Below are 18,872 nucleotides of genomic sequence, written 5' to 3' on the forward strand. Positions count from 1 at the left end.
GGAGCTGGTATTCTGTCTGGAGTAAAGAACTTTTCCAGACCCTCTAAAATGCATAACTACTAGGAGTGCAATAAAATAGTTTTGGTATGGGACCCCTTCTTTAAGCTGTGAGAGCTACACGTGAACTGTAGACTTTACTTTGTGAAGTATAGAAACATAATATGGTTTAAGTACTGGCACATGGATGGAAGTCACACAACAGGAGCAAAACCTTTAAGACTTAAATGAAGGCCTCTGGTGGAAGGCAACTGAAGATTAAAATTGGCTTAAGCTTTGGGGAAATACTAAAGTGTATGCATGGGAGGAATCGAGGCTACAGCCCATTCATTTAACTACATTTTTCTGCAGGATTCAGTCTTGCACCCCGGTTGAAATTACTTTCGGGTGACAATCTTCTAGGAGGTTGCTCTAATTGATGCAGAAGATCTTTTAACAGCCATTCTGGAGCAATCATGATAATTCTCATGAGGCATGGCCCATGCAAGGAGATGTAAATGAATTTGACAGGCATTTCCGGCTAAGCTAGATAATAATGGAGGAAAGGGGTGACAAACAAAAGAAATAAGTAGCACCCCATGGACCACGACACTCAGTGAGGCAGCAAAGACTATAATCGAGAGAAGGAACTCCGTTAAGCAAGCTGGCAATCTAGCCTTTCCTGGAGACGCAGCTTGAGGCATTGCCGGCCATCTTGGATGCTGGATGCCGGCCATCTTGGTTGCTGAAGGAACAGAGACACAGCCTGTAAGGCTGCAGGCTTTAGTCCAACTGAGACAGCATGAACAGACCCGCCATTGTGACTTGTGCAGAGGAAGTAAAGAACTGTACGCATAATGAGAAGAGACTGGGACGCATGAGCCCACCTGAGGAACATGGAGAAGGGGGAATGTAAATAGTTAAGACCATTTTTGAAAGTTATACAGAACACACTAGCACGGAGGTCATAAATAAGTTCCTGTCCAACTGTCAGACGCACAGCCGCCCTCATAATATCAACGAACCTGACCAAGTTCAATAAACACCCTTGAAACAGCGAAGGTTGCTGGAAGGTGATCCTGAATCCATAGTAGAATTATATGGGGGCTTTAAACAAATAATTGCCAGCAGTTGAAATGGAGCATAGAGTGTATAAATCTATAAAAGTGGACTTGGATGTTGTTGAATAGATACAAAATTGTCAACCCTTTATGCCCAGACAATTTTTCCAAGCATAAAATCTCTAAAATTACTTAATCGATTAAAACTCAACGATAAACATCATTGTACCAGGTAAAGTTCTGGCCCAGTAATCATTACTGTAAGAAAGTGGCTTTATATATACTATACCAAAGTAAGGTACAGGGTGTAGAGTCTCCAATCCCCTGAGGTATAACAGAGGTTAAAGTCTGGTATGACCTTACCCTCTAAAGTGGTCGCTTGGTCGAGCAGTAAGGCAGTACCAGAGGACAGTGTAAAGTATTTGTTGTACATACTCAGTCAGCAAAAGGTTTCACACACACAAGAGCTCTACTCTAGGCCAATTGTTTTTATATCAAAAGATATAGTAGTTTTTTCTCTAGAAGCAACAGGTATCAAAATATCCTTTTCTCAATATGAGTGTTTTTATGTAAATGCTTTGCAGAAAGGCAATAGACTTTGTAAGTACAATAGCTACAGTGGTTGCAACAGGCAACACAATTCTAACCACAATTTAGCATTGAGCTCAAAGTGTTTTTCTACATAAATGCAGTTGATTACTTTAAGGATTACTTTCCAAACCACAGGGCTGGATCCTAGATTCAGTCCTGGGACCGAAGCTGTAAACAGTTAAGTAAAAGTGTATTTGTTACAGTTGTGATTTTTAACCCCTTCACTGCTAGGCCTTTTCCCCTTCTGTGCTAAGCCTTTTTTTGGCTATTTGGGGTAATGTGCGCTTAGGACCCTGTAACTTTTTGACCACATTAAGTATCTACGCCAATTTTGCATCCTTTTCTTCCAACGTCATGGGGATTCTAAAGGTACCCAGGGTTTGTGGATTCCCTTGGAGGGGTCCCAGAAATTAGCCAAAATACTGTAAAATGTTTGTTTTTTTTAGAAAAATTGAAAGAAAAAGGGCTACAAATGAAAGCCTCTGGGTTTTTCCCTCCAAATGTTATCAAAAAATGGTTTGTGGGGCTGAAATCACCATTTTACCAGCTTGTAGGGAATGAGTTTATCAGAAAACCAATATTTTTTCACACATTTTTGGCATTTTTCTGGGACATAGCCTATTTTTGTTATTTTTAGTGCTTTCAACCTCCTTCCAGTTAATGGTAAAAAGGAGTTTGAAAGCAATAATGGATGCTGGAAAGCTATACATTTTAGAAAAATAGACAAAATTCTGAATTCAGAAAGGGGTAATTTGTCTAAATCCATTAAGGTTTTTTTTATAGAAACCAACAGTTAAATATTGGAAAAATTAAAAATTAGTTGGAAAAAAAACCAGCCTTTTGCGTCAACGTTTTCACCTGTAACTTCTTGTAATTATGACAGCTCTTTGAAAGCAATATACCGTTACATTCGCTGGACCTTCCTGGTTGTGGGGATATATAGGAATTGTAGGTTCACTAAGAACCCGACGAACGCAGAGCCAAAAACTGAGCAGCAACTTGCAATGGTATTTTATTATGTACCGGGTATAGAGCAATTATTCTGGGAAAATGTATACATGGAAAAATCGGTATGAAAGACACCTATGTATTTCTGAAATGGGTACAAATTACAGAGTGCACTGAAGCCCATGTTGCCGCCAGGCATATGTCTTGGATGGGTGTGTTAGCCAGGAAGGCTATTGTTGCTCCCTTCTTCCTGGTAGAGTGGGCTTGAGCCCTTTCTACTAGTTCTTGGCCTACCTGTTTGTGGCAGAATTGTATAGTTTGTGCGATCCATCGAGCGATGGTTCCCTTTGTAACTGGTCTACCCAGGAAGCTGCTTGCGAAGGACACAAAGAACTGCTTTGTTTTTCTGTGCTCCTTGGTTCTTTCCATGTAATGCATCACTGCTCTTCTAGCGTCCAGAGCGTGCAGGGCCCTCTCTGCGCTTGTGGATGGTTTCTGAAAGAAACTTGGTATCTGTATTGTTTGGTTCATGTGAAACCTTGACACCACCTTTGGCATAAAGTGTGGGTCAGTTCTCATTACCACCCTATCACTGTGTATCTGAATGTAAGGTTCTTGCAGTGTTAGCGCTTGTAGTTCGCTTACCCTGCGCAGCGAGGTGATTGCCACCAGAAAGGCTGTCTTCAATGTCAGCATTTGTAGGGAAGCCTTATGGATGAGTTCAAAGGGCACTTTCATGAGCTCTGTTAGGACAAAATTAAGGTTCCATGCCGGTTGCAGCATCCTTTTAGGTGGTGCGATCCTTTTTGCCCCTTGCAGGAATCTCTTTACTATTTGTGATGTAAAGAAACTTTTTCCTGTCTCTCCTCTTGTGTAGGCTACTATCGCTGCTAGGTGTACGAGGAAGAAGTTAGTTTTGTTTTCAGCAGGTGCATGAGATATCTTAGCACCGTTGATTCCCTTGTCATCTTCTTGTGTAGTTTCTTCTTGCTGCACCATTGTGTGAACCTTTTCCATTTTGCCACATGGCATTTACGTGTGGTAGGTCTCCTAGCCTCTCGTAGCACCCGCAGGGTGCTCTCACGAAGTCTTAGATGTGCAAACTATGTCCTCAGGAGCCATGCCGCTAGGTTGAGACTCTTCGGCTCTGGGTGCAGAACTTCTCCGTTTTGCCAGGAGAGTAAGTCTTTTCTTTTCCCAAACTTGTGCGGTGGTCCCTGTGCCATTTCCATTATTTGGGAGTACCAGGATCTGCCTTGCTCACTGTGGTGCCACCAGGATCAGTGTCATGTTGCTGGTCCTGCACTTGTTGAGTACCCTGGGTATCAAGGGTATCGGGGGGGAAAAGCATAGGCAAATGTTTTCGACCAGCTTAGCCATAGGGCATTCCCCTGGGATTGTACCGCTGGTTGCCTGGATGCGAAGTTTAGGCATTTTGCATTCTGGTGTGTTGCAAATAGGTCTATCGTCGGTGTTCCCCACCTCCTGAATAGCCTTTGTGTTTCCTGTGCGTTGACTTCCCACTCGTGGGATGCGGACGTCTGTCTGCTGAGCCTGTCCGCTTCCACATTCTCCTTCCCTGGTAGGTGTATGGCTAGCAGGTCTATTTTGAGCGAGATGGCCCATCTCCATATCTCCTGTGCTAGGTTGGATAGTGGAGCTGATTGTGTTCCTACCTGCTTGTTGATGTAGAACATCGTTGTTGTGTTGCCTGTTTGTATCAACACCCTCTGGTTGTACAGTCTTTTCTGGAAGGCCTTCAGAGCGAGGAACACAGTCTTCAGCTCCAGGTAGTTGATGTGTCTGACCGCATCTGCTGGAGTCCACAAACCCCTCACCCTGAGCTTGCTCATATGTGCTCACCATCCCATCTGGGCGGTGTGTGTGGTGATGGTCACTGTTGGGGTTGGTGGTGTTAAAGGCTTCCCCTTTGTGATGTTCTTCTTGTTCCACCATGTAATCTCCTCCAGCACTGCATGCGTTACAACCACTAGATCTTCCCAACTCCCTGTAGCTTGTGACCATTGTTGTTGCAGCCATTCCTGGAATGGTCTCATGTGTAGCTGTATATTGGGGACTAGGTGTATGCAGGACGCCATCATCTCCATGATCTTGCTCGCTGTCCTCACTGTCAGAGCTCGCCCCTTCTGGTACTGACGTGTCTCCTTCAGCAGGGCCAGTGTTCTCTTGTCGCTGGGGAACACTTTGCTCTGTGTGGTGTTGATCTGTGCCCCCAGGAAGATCTTCACTTGTTCTGGTTCCATTGAGGATTTTCCCCAGTGTATGGAGAATCCTAGATGCGTTAGCGATTTTGTGACCCGCTGTGCGTGCTATTTGCATGTCTTGTGGGAGCTTGCATTTATGAGCCAGTCGTCGAGGTAAGGGTATGCATGAATCCCTTGCCTCCACAGGTACACCGCCATGGCTGCGAGGCATTTGGTGAAGACCCTTGGTGCGGATTTTAGTCTGAAGGCCAGGTCTGTGAACTGGTAGTGTTCTTTGTTGATGGTAAAAATTAGTAGATGCTTGTGCTGCCTGTTCATGGGAATGTGCAGGTAGGCATCTTTGAGGTCTATGGTGGACATGAAGTCTCCGTCCCTTATCTGAGGAATGACCTCCTGTAGGGATGTCATTTTGAATTTTTGCGTCTTTATGTACTTGTTCAGGAACCTTAGGTCCAGGATGGGTCTTCCACTTTTGGTACCAGGAAATAGTTTGAGTACACTTCCTTGTTCCCTTCTCTGAAAGAAACAGGTTTGATGGCCTCCTTTTGAAGGAGTTCTTGTGCTTCTTCTAGGAGTAGCGCTCACTCTTTCCCCGAGTGCACCCTTCTTTTTGGTTTTCTGTTCGGCGGTCTCTTTTCCAACTCTATGCAGTATCCGAACTGTATGATGTTGAGTATCCATTTGTCTGTAGTTATTTTCTTCCACTTCCGCTTTAGCCTGCCTCCTACTGGTGTTACATGTTCAGTGAAGTTTGGCTTGTGTAACCCTCTCTTTTTGGTCTTGTGCCGCCCGACCCTGAGGAGGTGCGTGGGTGGGCACACTTCGCGTGGCGGAGTCACTTTGAGGTGGGTTGTTCGCCCCCTCTTCTAGTCTGTCCACGTCCATTCGCCCTTCCGCGAAAGGACTGGCCCCAAGGCTGGTACATGCCAATTTTGTTTTTGCTGTCCCTGCTGGGCTTGACTGTCGCCCTGGTGGGTTTGCTGGAATGTCTGGTGTGATGTTCCCGGCTGGTTTCCCCCTCTTCCGTTCGGTCTCCGTGTCGGGGTACCCCTTCTCATCCCTCTGAATTGCAAGGCCCCCATGGACCTTGCAGTTTCGTTTTCTTTCTTGAGCTGGGTGAGTTTTTCATCCACCGGCGCCCCAAACAGTGTCTCTCCATTGAAGGGAGTGCTCAGAATGTTGTTCTATGCTTCTGGCTTGAAGCCTGAGATCCTGAGTCAGGTATTCCTTCTCTCTGACTCCTATCATCATCATCATCAGCCTGCTGGGTGTGTCAGCCCCATCCAAGGCTGTTTTCAGGCAAGAATTTGCAATGTTCTTTCCTTCCTCCACCAGGTGTGAAGCTCTTTGCTGATATTGCTCGGGGAGGTGCTTGAGCAGTTGTCCGACCTCGTCCTAGTGTTGGTACTGGTGCCTGTTCAGAAGGGCATTTGAGTTTGCCATGCGCCAGTGTACCGCTGCATTCCTCTCTACCTTTCTCCCCGTTAGGTCCTTCCTCCTGCTTTGTCTGGTGGTGGGCCTGATGGTGTTGGGACGTTTGCCCTCTTCCTGGTTTGCCGCAATAATGGAGTCCGTTGTGACGGATCCCCGTATGTAGGGAAGGTCCTTAGAGGAGTGCTTATACTTCTTCTCCGTTCTAGGCGTGATTGACCCGCATGTCACTGGGACTTTGAACGCCTCCCTCCTTTGGTCCAGGACACTCTGAAGCATCGGGAGGAACTGGCTCCTTGTTTGAGTGGGGAGCAGGGTTTCCAAGAGGAAGCCAGCCTTTGGTTTTTCCTCATCAAGCTTGACTTTAAACGCCGTTGCCACGTTCCTAATGACCATGTTATAGGCCCCAATGTCATCCGGAGGCGAAGGCCTCGAAGGATACGCCTCCACAGGCTCTTCCAGTGTCAAGGTCTTGCCACTCCAGGTCCTGCGTCAGAGGATTCTGAGCCGAAGCTCGTTCCCTTGTCATCGTCGCCCTCTTCCTCGTAGTAGAGGCCCTCTTCCTCTGGATGTTCCTGGGGTTCGGGCGTTTTCGGCGGCTCTTCGGCGTCAAACTCCTCTTCCCCCTCTATTTCGAAGACGGTCGGCGGCGGCTTCGACGGGATCGTGAATCTTTTCATTTTCTCGTCCAACTCTCTCTTCCTTTGCAGGATGTTCTACATTTCGGCCTCGATCCTTCTCATCTTTCTTTCCAGCTTGGCGATATGCTCGGCGTTGAGCGTTTCGGCCGATCTCTTCAACGTAGACGTCAACGTGGAAGCAATCTTAAAGTCCTTCTCTTTCGAAGTCGAGCGGTCCTTTTCGGGGACGTCCTTCGAAGACCTTGGCTTTTCGCCGGTCTTGGCCGCCTGGGAGTCCTCTTCGAAGGATCCGCTGGGCTGCTTGTCGTTGGATGCAGCTACGGCCGCCGGAATTCTCGGCGCCCGTGCTCCCTTCGAGGACTTACTCTGTTTTTCGAGAGTCTGGTTCAGGCCTTCGAGGCTCTGTCGAGGGTTTAGGGGCGACGTCTCTTTTACCTGTTTAGACATCTTCTACGAGCGTGTAGTCATCTGGTCCCTCGGCGAGGTTGTCCTCTTCGTCGCTGGAGAGGCCTAGGTCCCGGAGCGATGGAGGTTGGCCCTTGCCTTGCATGTTGTAGTTGGCTCCCTTCTGTCTCTCTCTAACCCTGAGTGTTTTCGGGGTGAAGTCGGAGCAAGTGTTGCAATCCTTGCTCTCGTGGTCGACCAGCAGGCAGAGGTTGCAGACCGGATGCTGGCCCTTCTGCGTGTATTTGTGGTGGCAGTTACGGCAGAATTTAAACAGGGTCTTGTCCATTCCTGCGCTCAGGGGGCCCCCTGTGTGCGCATTCTCCGTTGGACGTCAAAGATCTCGAAGTTCTCCTCCTTCTTCATCGTCCCGGCTTGGTGATCTTGTTCTTCGGTATCTTCTCCAAACTTTTCTGTGTAAAGTTCGTCTTTTTCCTCTTCTTTCTTCCCAAAAACTCTGGAGCCTCTCGGTGACGATCCAGACCCAACGGCGGAAAAAAGAATCTGAAGATGGCACCCAAGGGTGGGAGCTTCCGCAGGAAGCATGCCAATGTCACAGGAAGTACACCAAAAGGTGGGACGTCGACGCCCACCTGGGCTATCAAAAAAAAAAAAGAAAAGACTACGATTCCGGACCCAACCACTAGATCGCGGAATAATGCAGAGCATAGTGAATCCAGAAAGATCACGCTGCAAAACTAATAGTGCTGGCCTGCTACTACGAACCGGAGGTACTTGCGTTGAGCAGGGTGTATTGGGATATGGAAATAGGCGTCCTGTAAGTAAAGAGTTGACAGAAAATTGCCTTGTTGAAGGAGCGGGAGCACTTGCTGGAATGTGACCATGTGAAAGTGTTCCGACTGTATAGATTTAGTTCTTTGAGGTCTAATATAGGCCTTAAAGAGACGTCGTCCTTAGGCATTAAGAAGTACAGGGAGTGTACCTCTGCCCCTTTATATTTGAATGGAACTGGTTCTATAGCTCCTTTTTGTAACAGAGCGAGAACTTGTTGATTTAGAAGGGTAAGATGTTCTTCTGACATTGCGTGTGATCTTCGAAGAATGTTTGGGGGGGTGTCTGTAATTTCCAGGCTGTAAACACTGTATAATTTGTAAAACCCATTGATGATTGTGTTCCTAACAGGGAGAAATTGTGAGAGACGTACCCCGACAGGAGTGGAATGTTCGGGGGGTAGCCAAAAGAAGTCCCTGCTTGTTATTTGCGGCGGAAGTGCGTGTGGAGTTGCCTCTGCCTCTTTCCCTACCATTCTTTCCTCTAAAACCTCCTCTGAAATAGCCTCTTGATGAGCGAGATTGGTTGTTGCCGTTGTAAGAGGAGAAGGGATTTTCTGTAGAAATATTTTTGGAGCCACCAATGTAAAAGGAGCGATGAAAGCAACACCTATTCGCAGGTAACTTTAAAGCCCCAATGGACTTTGCGACATGTATTTTTTTTATTTTTTCCAGCGAGGTGTCAACTACTGGACTAAAGAGGTGCTCTTTGTCGAATGGCTGTTTGAGAATAGAGGATTGTACCTCCGGTTTGAAACCTGAAATTCGGAACCAATCATGTCTATGTAGCAGTACACCGTGGTTCACGGAGCACCCTGCTGTGTCCAGGGCCCGACTTGATGGAGGTACTGGTGATAAGTTTGTCTTCCTGAATAAGATCATTTGCCTTTGATTTATGTTCAACAGGCAGGAATTTAATACGTTTTTCTAACTCATCACAATGAGCCCGATCATATCTGGCTAACAAAGCTTGAGCATTAGCAATGCACCAGTGATTAGCCGCTTGTGAGGCAGCCAGAAAGCAAGAGAGACAATTAATGGCCGGAATGCTGAACAAATCAAAACATTGACCCCCAGCTTGATTCCAGGGGCACTGGCCGGGTATGCTCAAACATGGGTCCCGTGCTCTCCATGCCACTGGAGTCAAGCTATCCTGGCTGACTAGGGCTGAAAGCCCGAATCCGGTCCCATGATGCTTGTTTCCAGTCCAGGGAGGACCTGGCCTGGCAGTTCGGGCTGGACTGTTCCCATTGGGGCAAAGGGTCAAGACGGATTTGCATACAGCTGGTTCCAAACTGGAAAGGCATAGTGAGCAAAAAAACAATGGATTTAGGCCCAGATCTCTGTACTGGGGTGAATGTATGACATTGTTCTGCATTCTGTCCGTCAATTGTTTCTTTTTGCACAATTTTGCCAGAGGCAGCAATTAAATTGGACTCCTTATTAGGAGAAGGGGACTCCTCTGTGGTCTGTGATTAAGCTCTCTTGCGAGCATCGGAAACCACAAGAGTCTCTAGGGGCAGCTGACCTTTGATGTAAGCAGGGTCAGTAGGTGCCAGTTTATATTTCTTCTCAACTCTAGCCATGATGATTCTTGCCCTTACAGGATCTTTGAAAACCTCATCCACATGTTTAGGCATCACCTTAAGCAATGGCAGTGTATGGGTAGTTTTTTTTATAAGAACTTAGGGGCTTAAACAATAAGTCCTGATCTAAAGCCTTCTTATACAGGTCCACCCCATGATAATGAGCAGCCCTGTTAAGAAGCTTAATATACCCTATATTGTCGTCAGGGGGTGATGGTCTGAACGGATACAAGTCAGGGTCATTGTCTGTGTTTAGGTCAGTGTCGTATTCCTCCCATGGGTCAACATCCTGTGGCCTATCCTCATCCCCATTCCCATCCCCTTGATTCTGTGGGCCAGGTGAAAGTGATGGTGGTGATGTATTACTGGGTGTGAGGAGTAATTGGGGATTAGTGGGTGAAGGAGGTGGAATATATGGTGGTGAAGGGTTAGTACCCACATTCTTTCACTTAAGGGAGCTGTGGTACTCTTCCCCTTGGCCCATTTATCTTTTTTCAGGCAATTTGGCATGGATATGAGCAGTGTCTGGGTTTATAACCAGTTTCTTCTGTTTTGGATCCGAAGGTGGAAGATCGGACCAGGGCTCTTTTGGTGTTGTCTTTTAATCTTTGCTCACTGCTTTTGGCGTCTGAGGTTTCAGCTCCGAACTCTTCGGTACCGAAGCTTTAGTCTTTGATGAAGATGGAACTTGAACCATGACCTGCTTTGATTTCGGCGCAGAGGACTTTCTTTTGGCGCGTCATGGTGCCAACTAGAGCCCAAGCCGGAAGGCTTATCCTTATGTTTCGACGTCGGGCACATGGCACTCAAAACTTTTTCCAGGTGCAGACCTTGGCCCAGAAGAGTCTTTTTGGTCTTGAATTGTTGGGGTAAGGGGGCTTCTGTACTCACGGTAAGCTGACCCAGTGTAACTTGTTTCTCTTCTTCCATGTCAGAGTCTGCCTCGGACACTGAGATACCAGTTCTTCCTCGGCTCCTTGAGCTTGTGTTTCTTCATAGTCTCAGTCGTGATCTTGGCCGAAGATGTCTGGTACGCAGCCGCCTTGGTGCTGCATCCCGTGACGTTGAGCCAGACAATCACGGAGCGTATTCTTCAATCAAAACGATCGGCAAGCGTTGAAATCTTTCTCGTCGTGTTCAGGGGATACAAGTTGCCACTTAGTGCAGATCGGTGCGCAGAAATCTGGCGAAACACCCGGGACAGAGCTTGAATAGAGTCCGTTCCATCGACTGCTAGCGACTCGGGCACCGGTAGGCCCAACGGTGCTCCACGAGTTTTCCAATCGTGGAAACGATACACTGAGAATGGTAAACGTGATCGAAAACAATACCGCTTAGAGTAGTGGATTGCGCATTGAAGTGAACCCGGAAAACGGTGCCGGTCCAGAGCGCAGCAATTCGCATCCAAACCCGATGGCGGAAAAAAACCTAACAATGGAGCTGATGTCCATGCGCACTATTACCGAAAGGAGGAGTCGCCTACCTCATGACTGGAAAAGACTTCTTTGAACAAAAAAAAGTGCAAACATCCAGACCCAACACCAGATGGCTGGCTCACATGCCTCGAACATGGTGTTTATAAATAAAGGACAGCCCCTGGCTGAAGGAGGTTCGAGATCAGAGGCTGAAGTCTGAATAAATTATAGCCGGTGCAACCTTGAATGCCGCTGTTACCGATGGAGCCCCAGGGATCTATAACATAAGAGCTGAGGTGCTGCTTGGCACTGCTGGGCTGACTATCTGGGGCCAGTTGGTTCAGAGGAAAGACCCTCTAGAGAAAGCCCAAAATGAACCATGGGGCTGGAAGTCACACCAGCAGGGGCCACCGTAAACCTAAAAATATTCAGCAAGACCTATTTGAATTCTGCAGTCTCTGCAGAATGGATGACGGCCCAGTGAACTGTGGATGCGCCTGCTGCAAATTCGGCACATGGTAATAATTAAATAACAAAGCCTGAATCACAATGTGAGTGTCAACTAGGTCTTCTCCTGGATTCCTCCGCACATGGACACAGAGAAGCTACCAGTGCGCTTTTTGCATTTCTTCCTGGACTTGTCCGTGGACTCGTCTTTTGACTGTGCCATACACCTCTTAGCTAGGACTAACAAAATGGAGACCTATTGCACTACCTGTGTTAAGTGATCAGGTTTGGCCCTTGCCTTCTCAATTGAACTTCAGACTCAAAGAATATCTGTTGCATGATTTACTGGCATTTCTGGTCCTGAAGCACAACAGACAGAAATAGTGAGGGTCAGTCACTGACAACAACTTTAGGCATGCACGGCACTGCTTGGGATTTGTCAGCTTTGTGGGGCGCGACACCTGGACATTATTAAAGTTTGTTAAAGAATTTGTCAGGCCTGTGAAAACTGGGCCGTTTTGACCATTATATTTAAAAGCTTGCATCTTTCATGATGTCTAATACATCTGTGCTCAAGGATTTTATGTTTCTAGTAATGAGGATGGGCTCGCTGCATTTAGTCTGATTGCAACCGGGAACAGTGCTTTAAAAAGGGATAGCTGTCTAATTAGTTTTCCCCTTTTCCACAGCTGTATATCACTTTCCACCAGAAGTACTGGGATTTCTGGTGCTAGAGGATGAATATGACAAGGAGCGATTTATCAATCGGTAGGTGTCAGGTTTTAGAGCTGGTTGTTGCTTTTGAGGTTCACGCGTACTTCGGGTGTTCACTTTACAAACACTGGATTACTTTTTCTTTTTTATAACAAGATGCTCTAGTTCTTTCTTTGGGCTTTTTGGATCTTTCTACTATCATTTAAAGTTATAGACTAGAGCCATCCTTATAAAATGTTGTATGAATGTGACTCAAATTTGGATAATGATGGTGCTGGTGGATACCAGCAGGTGGGATACAGAGGAGAGATGTTGGTCTCATTCTAGGATTCACACAGCATTAGATTGACTGTGTTGAAGACTATGCAATTAATCAACTGGGAGGGATGAGGATTTAGAGTGTCCGTTTCTTTCCCCAAAATAATCAATTAGTAATCAACAAAATTGGACACTTGTTACACTGCTCGACTTTCAGTTCAGTGCAAATAAGGAAACCCTCAGAGAAGTCAATGTCTGCTTGGAAATTGCGGTGTATTTGTTTCATCCGCCCCACATTGACATTCACGCAGTTATCATAGGGTTATTCCTGTTAATGTGTACTGCTAGCCTCATCCAGAGGCACCTCCAGTCTCGAGTGCAGTGTCCAGAGACAAAAGGACTTTCCCAAAAGAAGCTGGTTAAAAAATGAAAAAGAGTGCCCGGAAAAATTTTATTATTGGGCAAACTTACATTATTTAAAAGGTTGTGAATACTCAATGGTAGGCCGAGTTACTGGGCCATGTGGTATTACTGGGTTGGAGTTGTCGACATGTTTCAGCTCTATTTGGCAAGGCGGTCTGTAGAGCTTTCGTCAGGACTTACAAAAAGATAGGGACAAACAATATTTACATACACATATAATACTACTCACACGGATTGTGCGGTAATCCCAAACTCATTGCATTGATATGAGTGTTGTGTTCTTCACGATCTATGGAAGAATGTACATGTCAAGCTATTTTTAGCTAAAAGCAGTGATTCATAAAAATGGGTAAGTGCAGTGATATAACTAGTAGTTTCATTAATACTAGTGTTAATCATGAAGGATTTTTCATGAGGGCGAGCGTAAAGGTTCAGGTAATAATTTTAATTACACTGGGAATTGCTCGTGAGGGGAGGAAAAAAGGGGGGGGGTTTTTAGCTATGAATGCATATTTAATTAGGGGTGCAAGCGCTTAATGATCCCGTCGTTCGATTTTTTCTTTTCAAAATTATGTCGCTGTTGGCCAAAGGTGCTCTCTCAGCCTCGCAATGAATGCCATGTTATATGCTGTTCATTCAAACACTGGGGTGCTCTTTCAATTATTCAGTAAATACGCTAGCTCTGAGATCTAGTTGCTGTTATTGAGACTCATCAGAGTAAGGTAGGGCTGGCGTCAGGTCTAATCCTGACGTTTGTTATCAAAAAAGCTGCTATACGCCCTTGCATTTTAGACGGCAAGTAACTAGATTGAAACACAAGCCGGCTATTACGGCGTAGTGGAGTCCTTACCTGTCGTGATTACGAACTCTGCTTCCTGCGGGGGTACCTTCAGATTCTGCAGAGCTAAAGCAGAACAGGGACCACGATCAGGGAAGGAGAAAACATACGGCTTACCCAAAAGAAGGAGTCGGGAAAAACCTCCGCCATTACCCGCGTGGAGTCTTCACTCCTGCCTTGTGCTGACTCTGCCCCCGGAGTACTGGAATCAAGATTGTAGTTCCTTTTTAAAGGTGGGTTGGGCGCCTCAGAATTAAAGGCACTCTGGCAGCGTCATGCTGACTCTGCAAAGAGCGCGGAAGTCGGGATTGTAGTTTCTTTTTAAAGGCGATTGGGCATCTCGGAATTAAAGGCACGTTAGTAGAGTCAGTTATTTGCATGGCATATACAAGCCTCAGGGATTTTCGGGCAGTCACTAATTATCATTATAATAACCACATTAGATGGTTAGGGCACTCAAGTACTAATGTAGGTCGTTAGTTGCATTAATTGAGTAGCGCTAGTTGTAGGGGCATTTAGGAAATGTAAGGGGTCAATTGATCATATCTCACTGATCGGAGTGTTGATAGTTTACTTGGCAAAGTGGTGCCAAGCTATGTTATCATTTAAACCAGTTTCAAAGGTACGCAAGCGGTCCACCCATCTTTGCTCCTTTTCATACAAGATCTTTTCAGCATTGCCAGATTTGTTGGTCAGCATTTCAATGACTGTCCATTGCATTTCCTCATGTGTGTGGTTCTTTTCCAGGTAATGGGCGCACAGCTTGGTGGTGTTCTTTTTCAGCCTGATGTTGCTCTTGTGCTCTCCTATCCTGAGTTTAACTTTGCGGCAGGTCATCCCGATATATCTTTTTTGACACGGGCACTGAATCATGTAAATAACATGAGATGAATTACAGTTTGTGAACTGTTTCTGGGTCCATACAAAATCATTTTTCAGTTGCAGACTTTTTGTGGCTGTTGTCTTGCAGACTACGCACGTTCCACACGGGAAGTGTCCTGAAAGGGGAGTCATATTAACACTGTTGGTTATAGGTGCTGGAACTGTAGACCTGGGGCGGGTATGTACAAGGGTGTCCTTGAGATTTTTGGTCCTTCTATTAGCAAACCTTGGTCTGGGCCAATCGAACTGTCCAGTATTCACTATATGCCAGTTCTTCTTGATTAGCTTCTGGATTGCGTATGTTGCTGGATTATAAGTGGTCACACACGTCGTTAGATCTTTTACTGGTTCTTTTGAATATGTTTGCAAGAGGCACTCACGAGGTTGATTGTCAGCCCTCTTTTTGCATTTTTTGATGACTCTTTCAGTGTAGTCCCTCATTTGCAGTTTTTTGCTCAGGTCTGCTGCTTGTATTTGGTAATCACAATTTTTGCTGCAATTTCTTTTGAGGCGGAGGAATTGACTAAAAGGCAAATTGTCTCTTAGGGGCTTGGGGTGATGACTCTTGTGGGACAGCAAGCTATTTTTCGCCGTTGGTTTCGTAAAAGTTTTGGTCTGCAGGATACTGTTGTCATTGAATATTGTTAAATCCAGAAAATCAAGGTGGTTATTGCTGGAAGTATATGTAAATTTCAACCATGGGTCCAGGGTATTGAGCCATGACATAAATTCTGCCAGATCTCGATTGGTGTTCCAAATTAGGAAAATTAGGAAAATGTCATCGATGTATCTCTTCCAGTATATTATACTGGAAGAGAACATGTTGGTTTCATTGAAAACCAGCTCTGTTTCGAAATGGCTGACAGAGTCCTGCCACCGAAGGCGCGAAGGCGCTGCCCATGGAGGTACCATGGGATTGGAGGTATAGTTGGTCGTTGTACCTGAAGAAATTCTCTTTAAGAGCCAGTTTGCAGCACTCCAATATAAAGTGTCTTGGTGTATTGTACTGCCATGTTTCTGAGTATCCTGCAGACCAAAACTTTTACGAAACCAACGGCGAAAAATAGCTTGCTGTCCCACAAGAGTCATCACCCCAAGCCCCTAAGAGACAATTTACCTTTTAGTCAATTCCTCCGCCTCAAAAGAAATTGCAGCAAAAATTGTGATTACCAAATACAAGCAGCAGACCTGAGCAAAAAACTGCAAATGAGGGACTACACTGAAAGAGTCATCAAAAAATGCAAAAAGAGGGCTGACAATCAACCTCGTGAGTGCCTCTTGCAAACATATTCAAAAGAACCAGTAAAAGATCTAACGACGTGTGTGACCACTTATAATCCAGCAACATACGCAATCCAGAAGCTAATCAAGAAGAACTGGCATATAGTGAATACTGGACAGTTCGATTGGCCCAGACCAAGGTTTGCTAATAGAAGGACCAAAAATCTCAAGGACACCCTTGTACATACCCGCCCCAGGTCTACAGTTCCAGCACCTATAACCAACAGTGTTAATATGACTCCCCTTTCAGGACACTTCCCGTGTGGAACGTGCGTAGTCTGCAAAACAACAGCCACAAAAAGTCTGCAACTGAAAAATGATTTTGTATGGACCCAGAAACAGTTCACAAACTGTAATTCATCTCATGTTATTTACATGATTCAGTGCCCGTGTCAAAAAAGATATATCGGGATGACCTGCCGCAAAGTTAAACTCAGGATAGGAGAGCACAAGAGCAACATCAGGCTGAAAAAGAACACCACCAAGCTGTGCGCCCATTACCTGGAAAAGAACCACACACATGAGGAAATGCAATGGACAGTCATTGAAATGCTGACCAACAAATCTGGCAATGCTGAAAAGATCTTGTATGAAAAGGAGCAAAGATGGGTGGACCGCTTGCGTACCTTTGACACTGGTTTAAATGATAACATAGCTTGGCACCACTTTGCCAAGTAAACTATCAACACTCCGATCAACGAGATATGATCAATTGACCCCTTACATTTCCTAAATGCCCCTACAACTAGCGCTACTCAATTAATGCAACTAACGACCTACATTAGTACTTGAGTGCCCTAACCATCTAATGTGGTTATTATAATGATAATTAGTGACTGCCCGAAAATCCCTGAGGCTTGTATATGCCATGCAAATAACTGACTCTACTAACGTGCCTTTAATTCCGAGATGCCCAATCGCCTTTAAAAAGAAACTACAATCCCGACTTCCGCGCTCTATTTGCAGAGTCAGCATGACGCTGCCAGAGTGCCTTTAATTCTGAGGCGCCCAACCCACCTTTAAAAAGGAACTACAATCTTGATTCCAGTACTCCGGGGGCAGAGTCAGCACAAGGCAGGAGTGAAGACTCCACGCGGGTAATGGCGGAGGTTTTTCCCGACTCCTTCTTTTGGGTAAGCCGTATGTTTTCTCCTTCCCTGATCGTGGTCCCTGTTCTGCTTTAGCTCTGCAGAATCTGAAGGTACCCCCGCAGGAAGCAGAGTTCGTAATCACGACAGGTAAGAACTCCACTACGCCGTAATAGCCGGCTTGTGTTTCAATCTAGTTACTTGCCGTCTAAAATGCAAGGGCGTATAGCAGCTTTTTTGATAACAAACGTCAGGATTAGACCTGACGCCAGCCCTACCTTACTCTGATGAGTCTCAATAACAGCAACTAGATCTCAGAGCTAGCGTATTTACTGAATAATTGAAAGAGCACCCCAGTGTTTGAATGAACAGCATATAACATGGCATTCATTGCAAGGCTGAGAGAGCACCTTTGGCCAACAGCGACATAATTTTGAAAAGAAAAAATCGAACGACGGGATCATTAAGCGCTTGCACCCCTAATTAAATATGCATTCATAGCTAAAACCCCCCCCTTTTTTCCTCCCCTCACGAGCAATTCCCAGTGTAATTAAAATTATTACCTGAACCTTTACGCTCGCCCTCATGAAAAATCCTTCATGATTAACACTAGTATTAATGAAACTACTAGTTATATCACTGCACTTACCCATTTTTATGAATCACTGCTTTTAGCTAAAAATAGCTTGACATGTACATTCTTCCATAGATCGTGAAGAACACAACACTCATATCAATGCAATGAGTTTGGGATTACCGCACAATCCGTGTGAGTAGTATTATATGTGTATGTAAATATTGTTTGTCCCTATCTTTTTCTAAGTCCTGACGAAAGCTCTACAGACCGCCTGGCCAAATAGAGCTGAAACATGTCGACAACTCCAACCCAGTAATACCATATGGCCCAGTAACTCGGCCTACCATTGAGTATTCACAACCTTTTAAATAATGTAAGTTTGCCCAATAATAAAATTTTTCCGGGCACTCTTTTTCATTTTTTTAACCAGCTTCTTTTGGGAAAGTCCTTTTGTCTCTGGACACTGCACTCGAGACTGGAGGTGCCTCTGGATGAGGCTAGCAGTACACACTAACAGGAATAACCCTATGATAACTGCGTGAATGTCAATGTGGGGCGGATGAAACAAATACACCGCAATTTCCAAGCAGACATTGACTTCTCTGAGGGTTTCCTTATTTGCACTGAACTGAAAGTCGAGCAGTGTAACAAGTGTCCAATTTTGTTGATTACTAAATGTGTTGAAGACTAGAAATGTTTTAATAATATTATGATAGTTAAATGTATTGATATTGAAAATGTGGTGTAGGTTGTTAGAAATTATTGGGGACACCAGATTGAATTGTTTTTACAAGAGTCTTTTATAACTTTGTGTTACAGCCTTGATAAAGTCGAGACGAAACACGTGTTGGAAAACATTTGGCAATCATTTATGGATGTAACAACTACAAAGGACTAAAAAGATGTTAATGTGGCAATCATTTACTGATGTAACAACTACAATGGAATAAAAAGAAATCAATGTGAAGAAACCGCTTACGGTGGACTGTTTCTCTCTGCTGATCTTAAATATGGAGCATCTGACTTCAAGTGGCGAAAATGTTGAATGAATAGATTTGCAATTTTTGAGGCGAACATTAATCTCTTAAACTTAAATTATTTGTAGGTTATAGGACAAGCGGAGGGTGTGCATAAGTTGCTTTTTTTAAAACTGAAATCGGTTGGAGCAGAGCACAGAATTTGTGACTTCAGGAAAGGGAAAATTAACAAACGCCCATGTACAGGGGTGTGCCATTATGCACATGACATGTCGGTA

At 45.1% G+C, this 18,872-nt stretch overlaps 1 protein-coding gene across 2 annotated transcripts in view; it reads right to left on the reverse strand.

The window, feature by feature from the left end:
- WAPL (WAPL cohesin release factor) overlaps positions 1-18,872 on the reverse strand; it is a 1,132,828-nt gene that overhangs the window by 524,521 nt on the left and 589,435 nt on the right. The gene's annotated exons all lie outside the window — the stretch shown is intronic.

This window comes from Lissotriton helveticus, chromosome 5_1 (assembly GCF_964261635.1).
Source record: "Lissotriton helveticus chromosome 5_1, aLisHel1.1, whole genome shotgun sequence".
Lineage (NCBI taxonomy): Eukaryota > Metazoa > Chordata > Amphibia > Caudata > Salamandridae > Lissotriton > Lissotriton helveticus.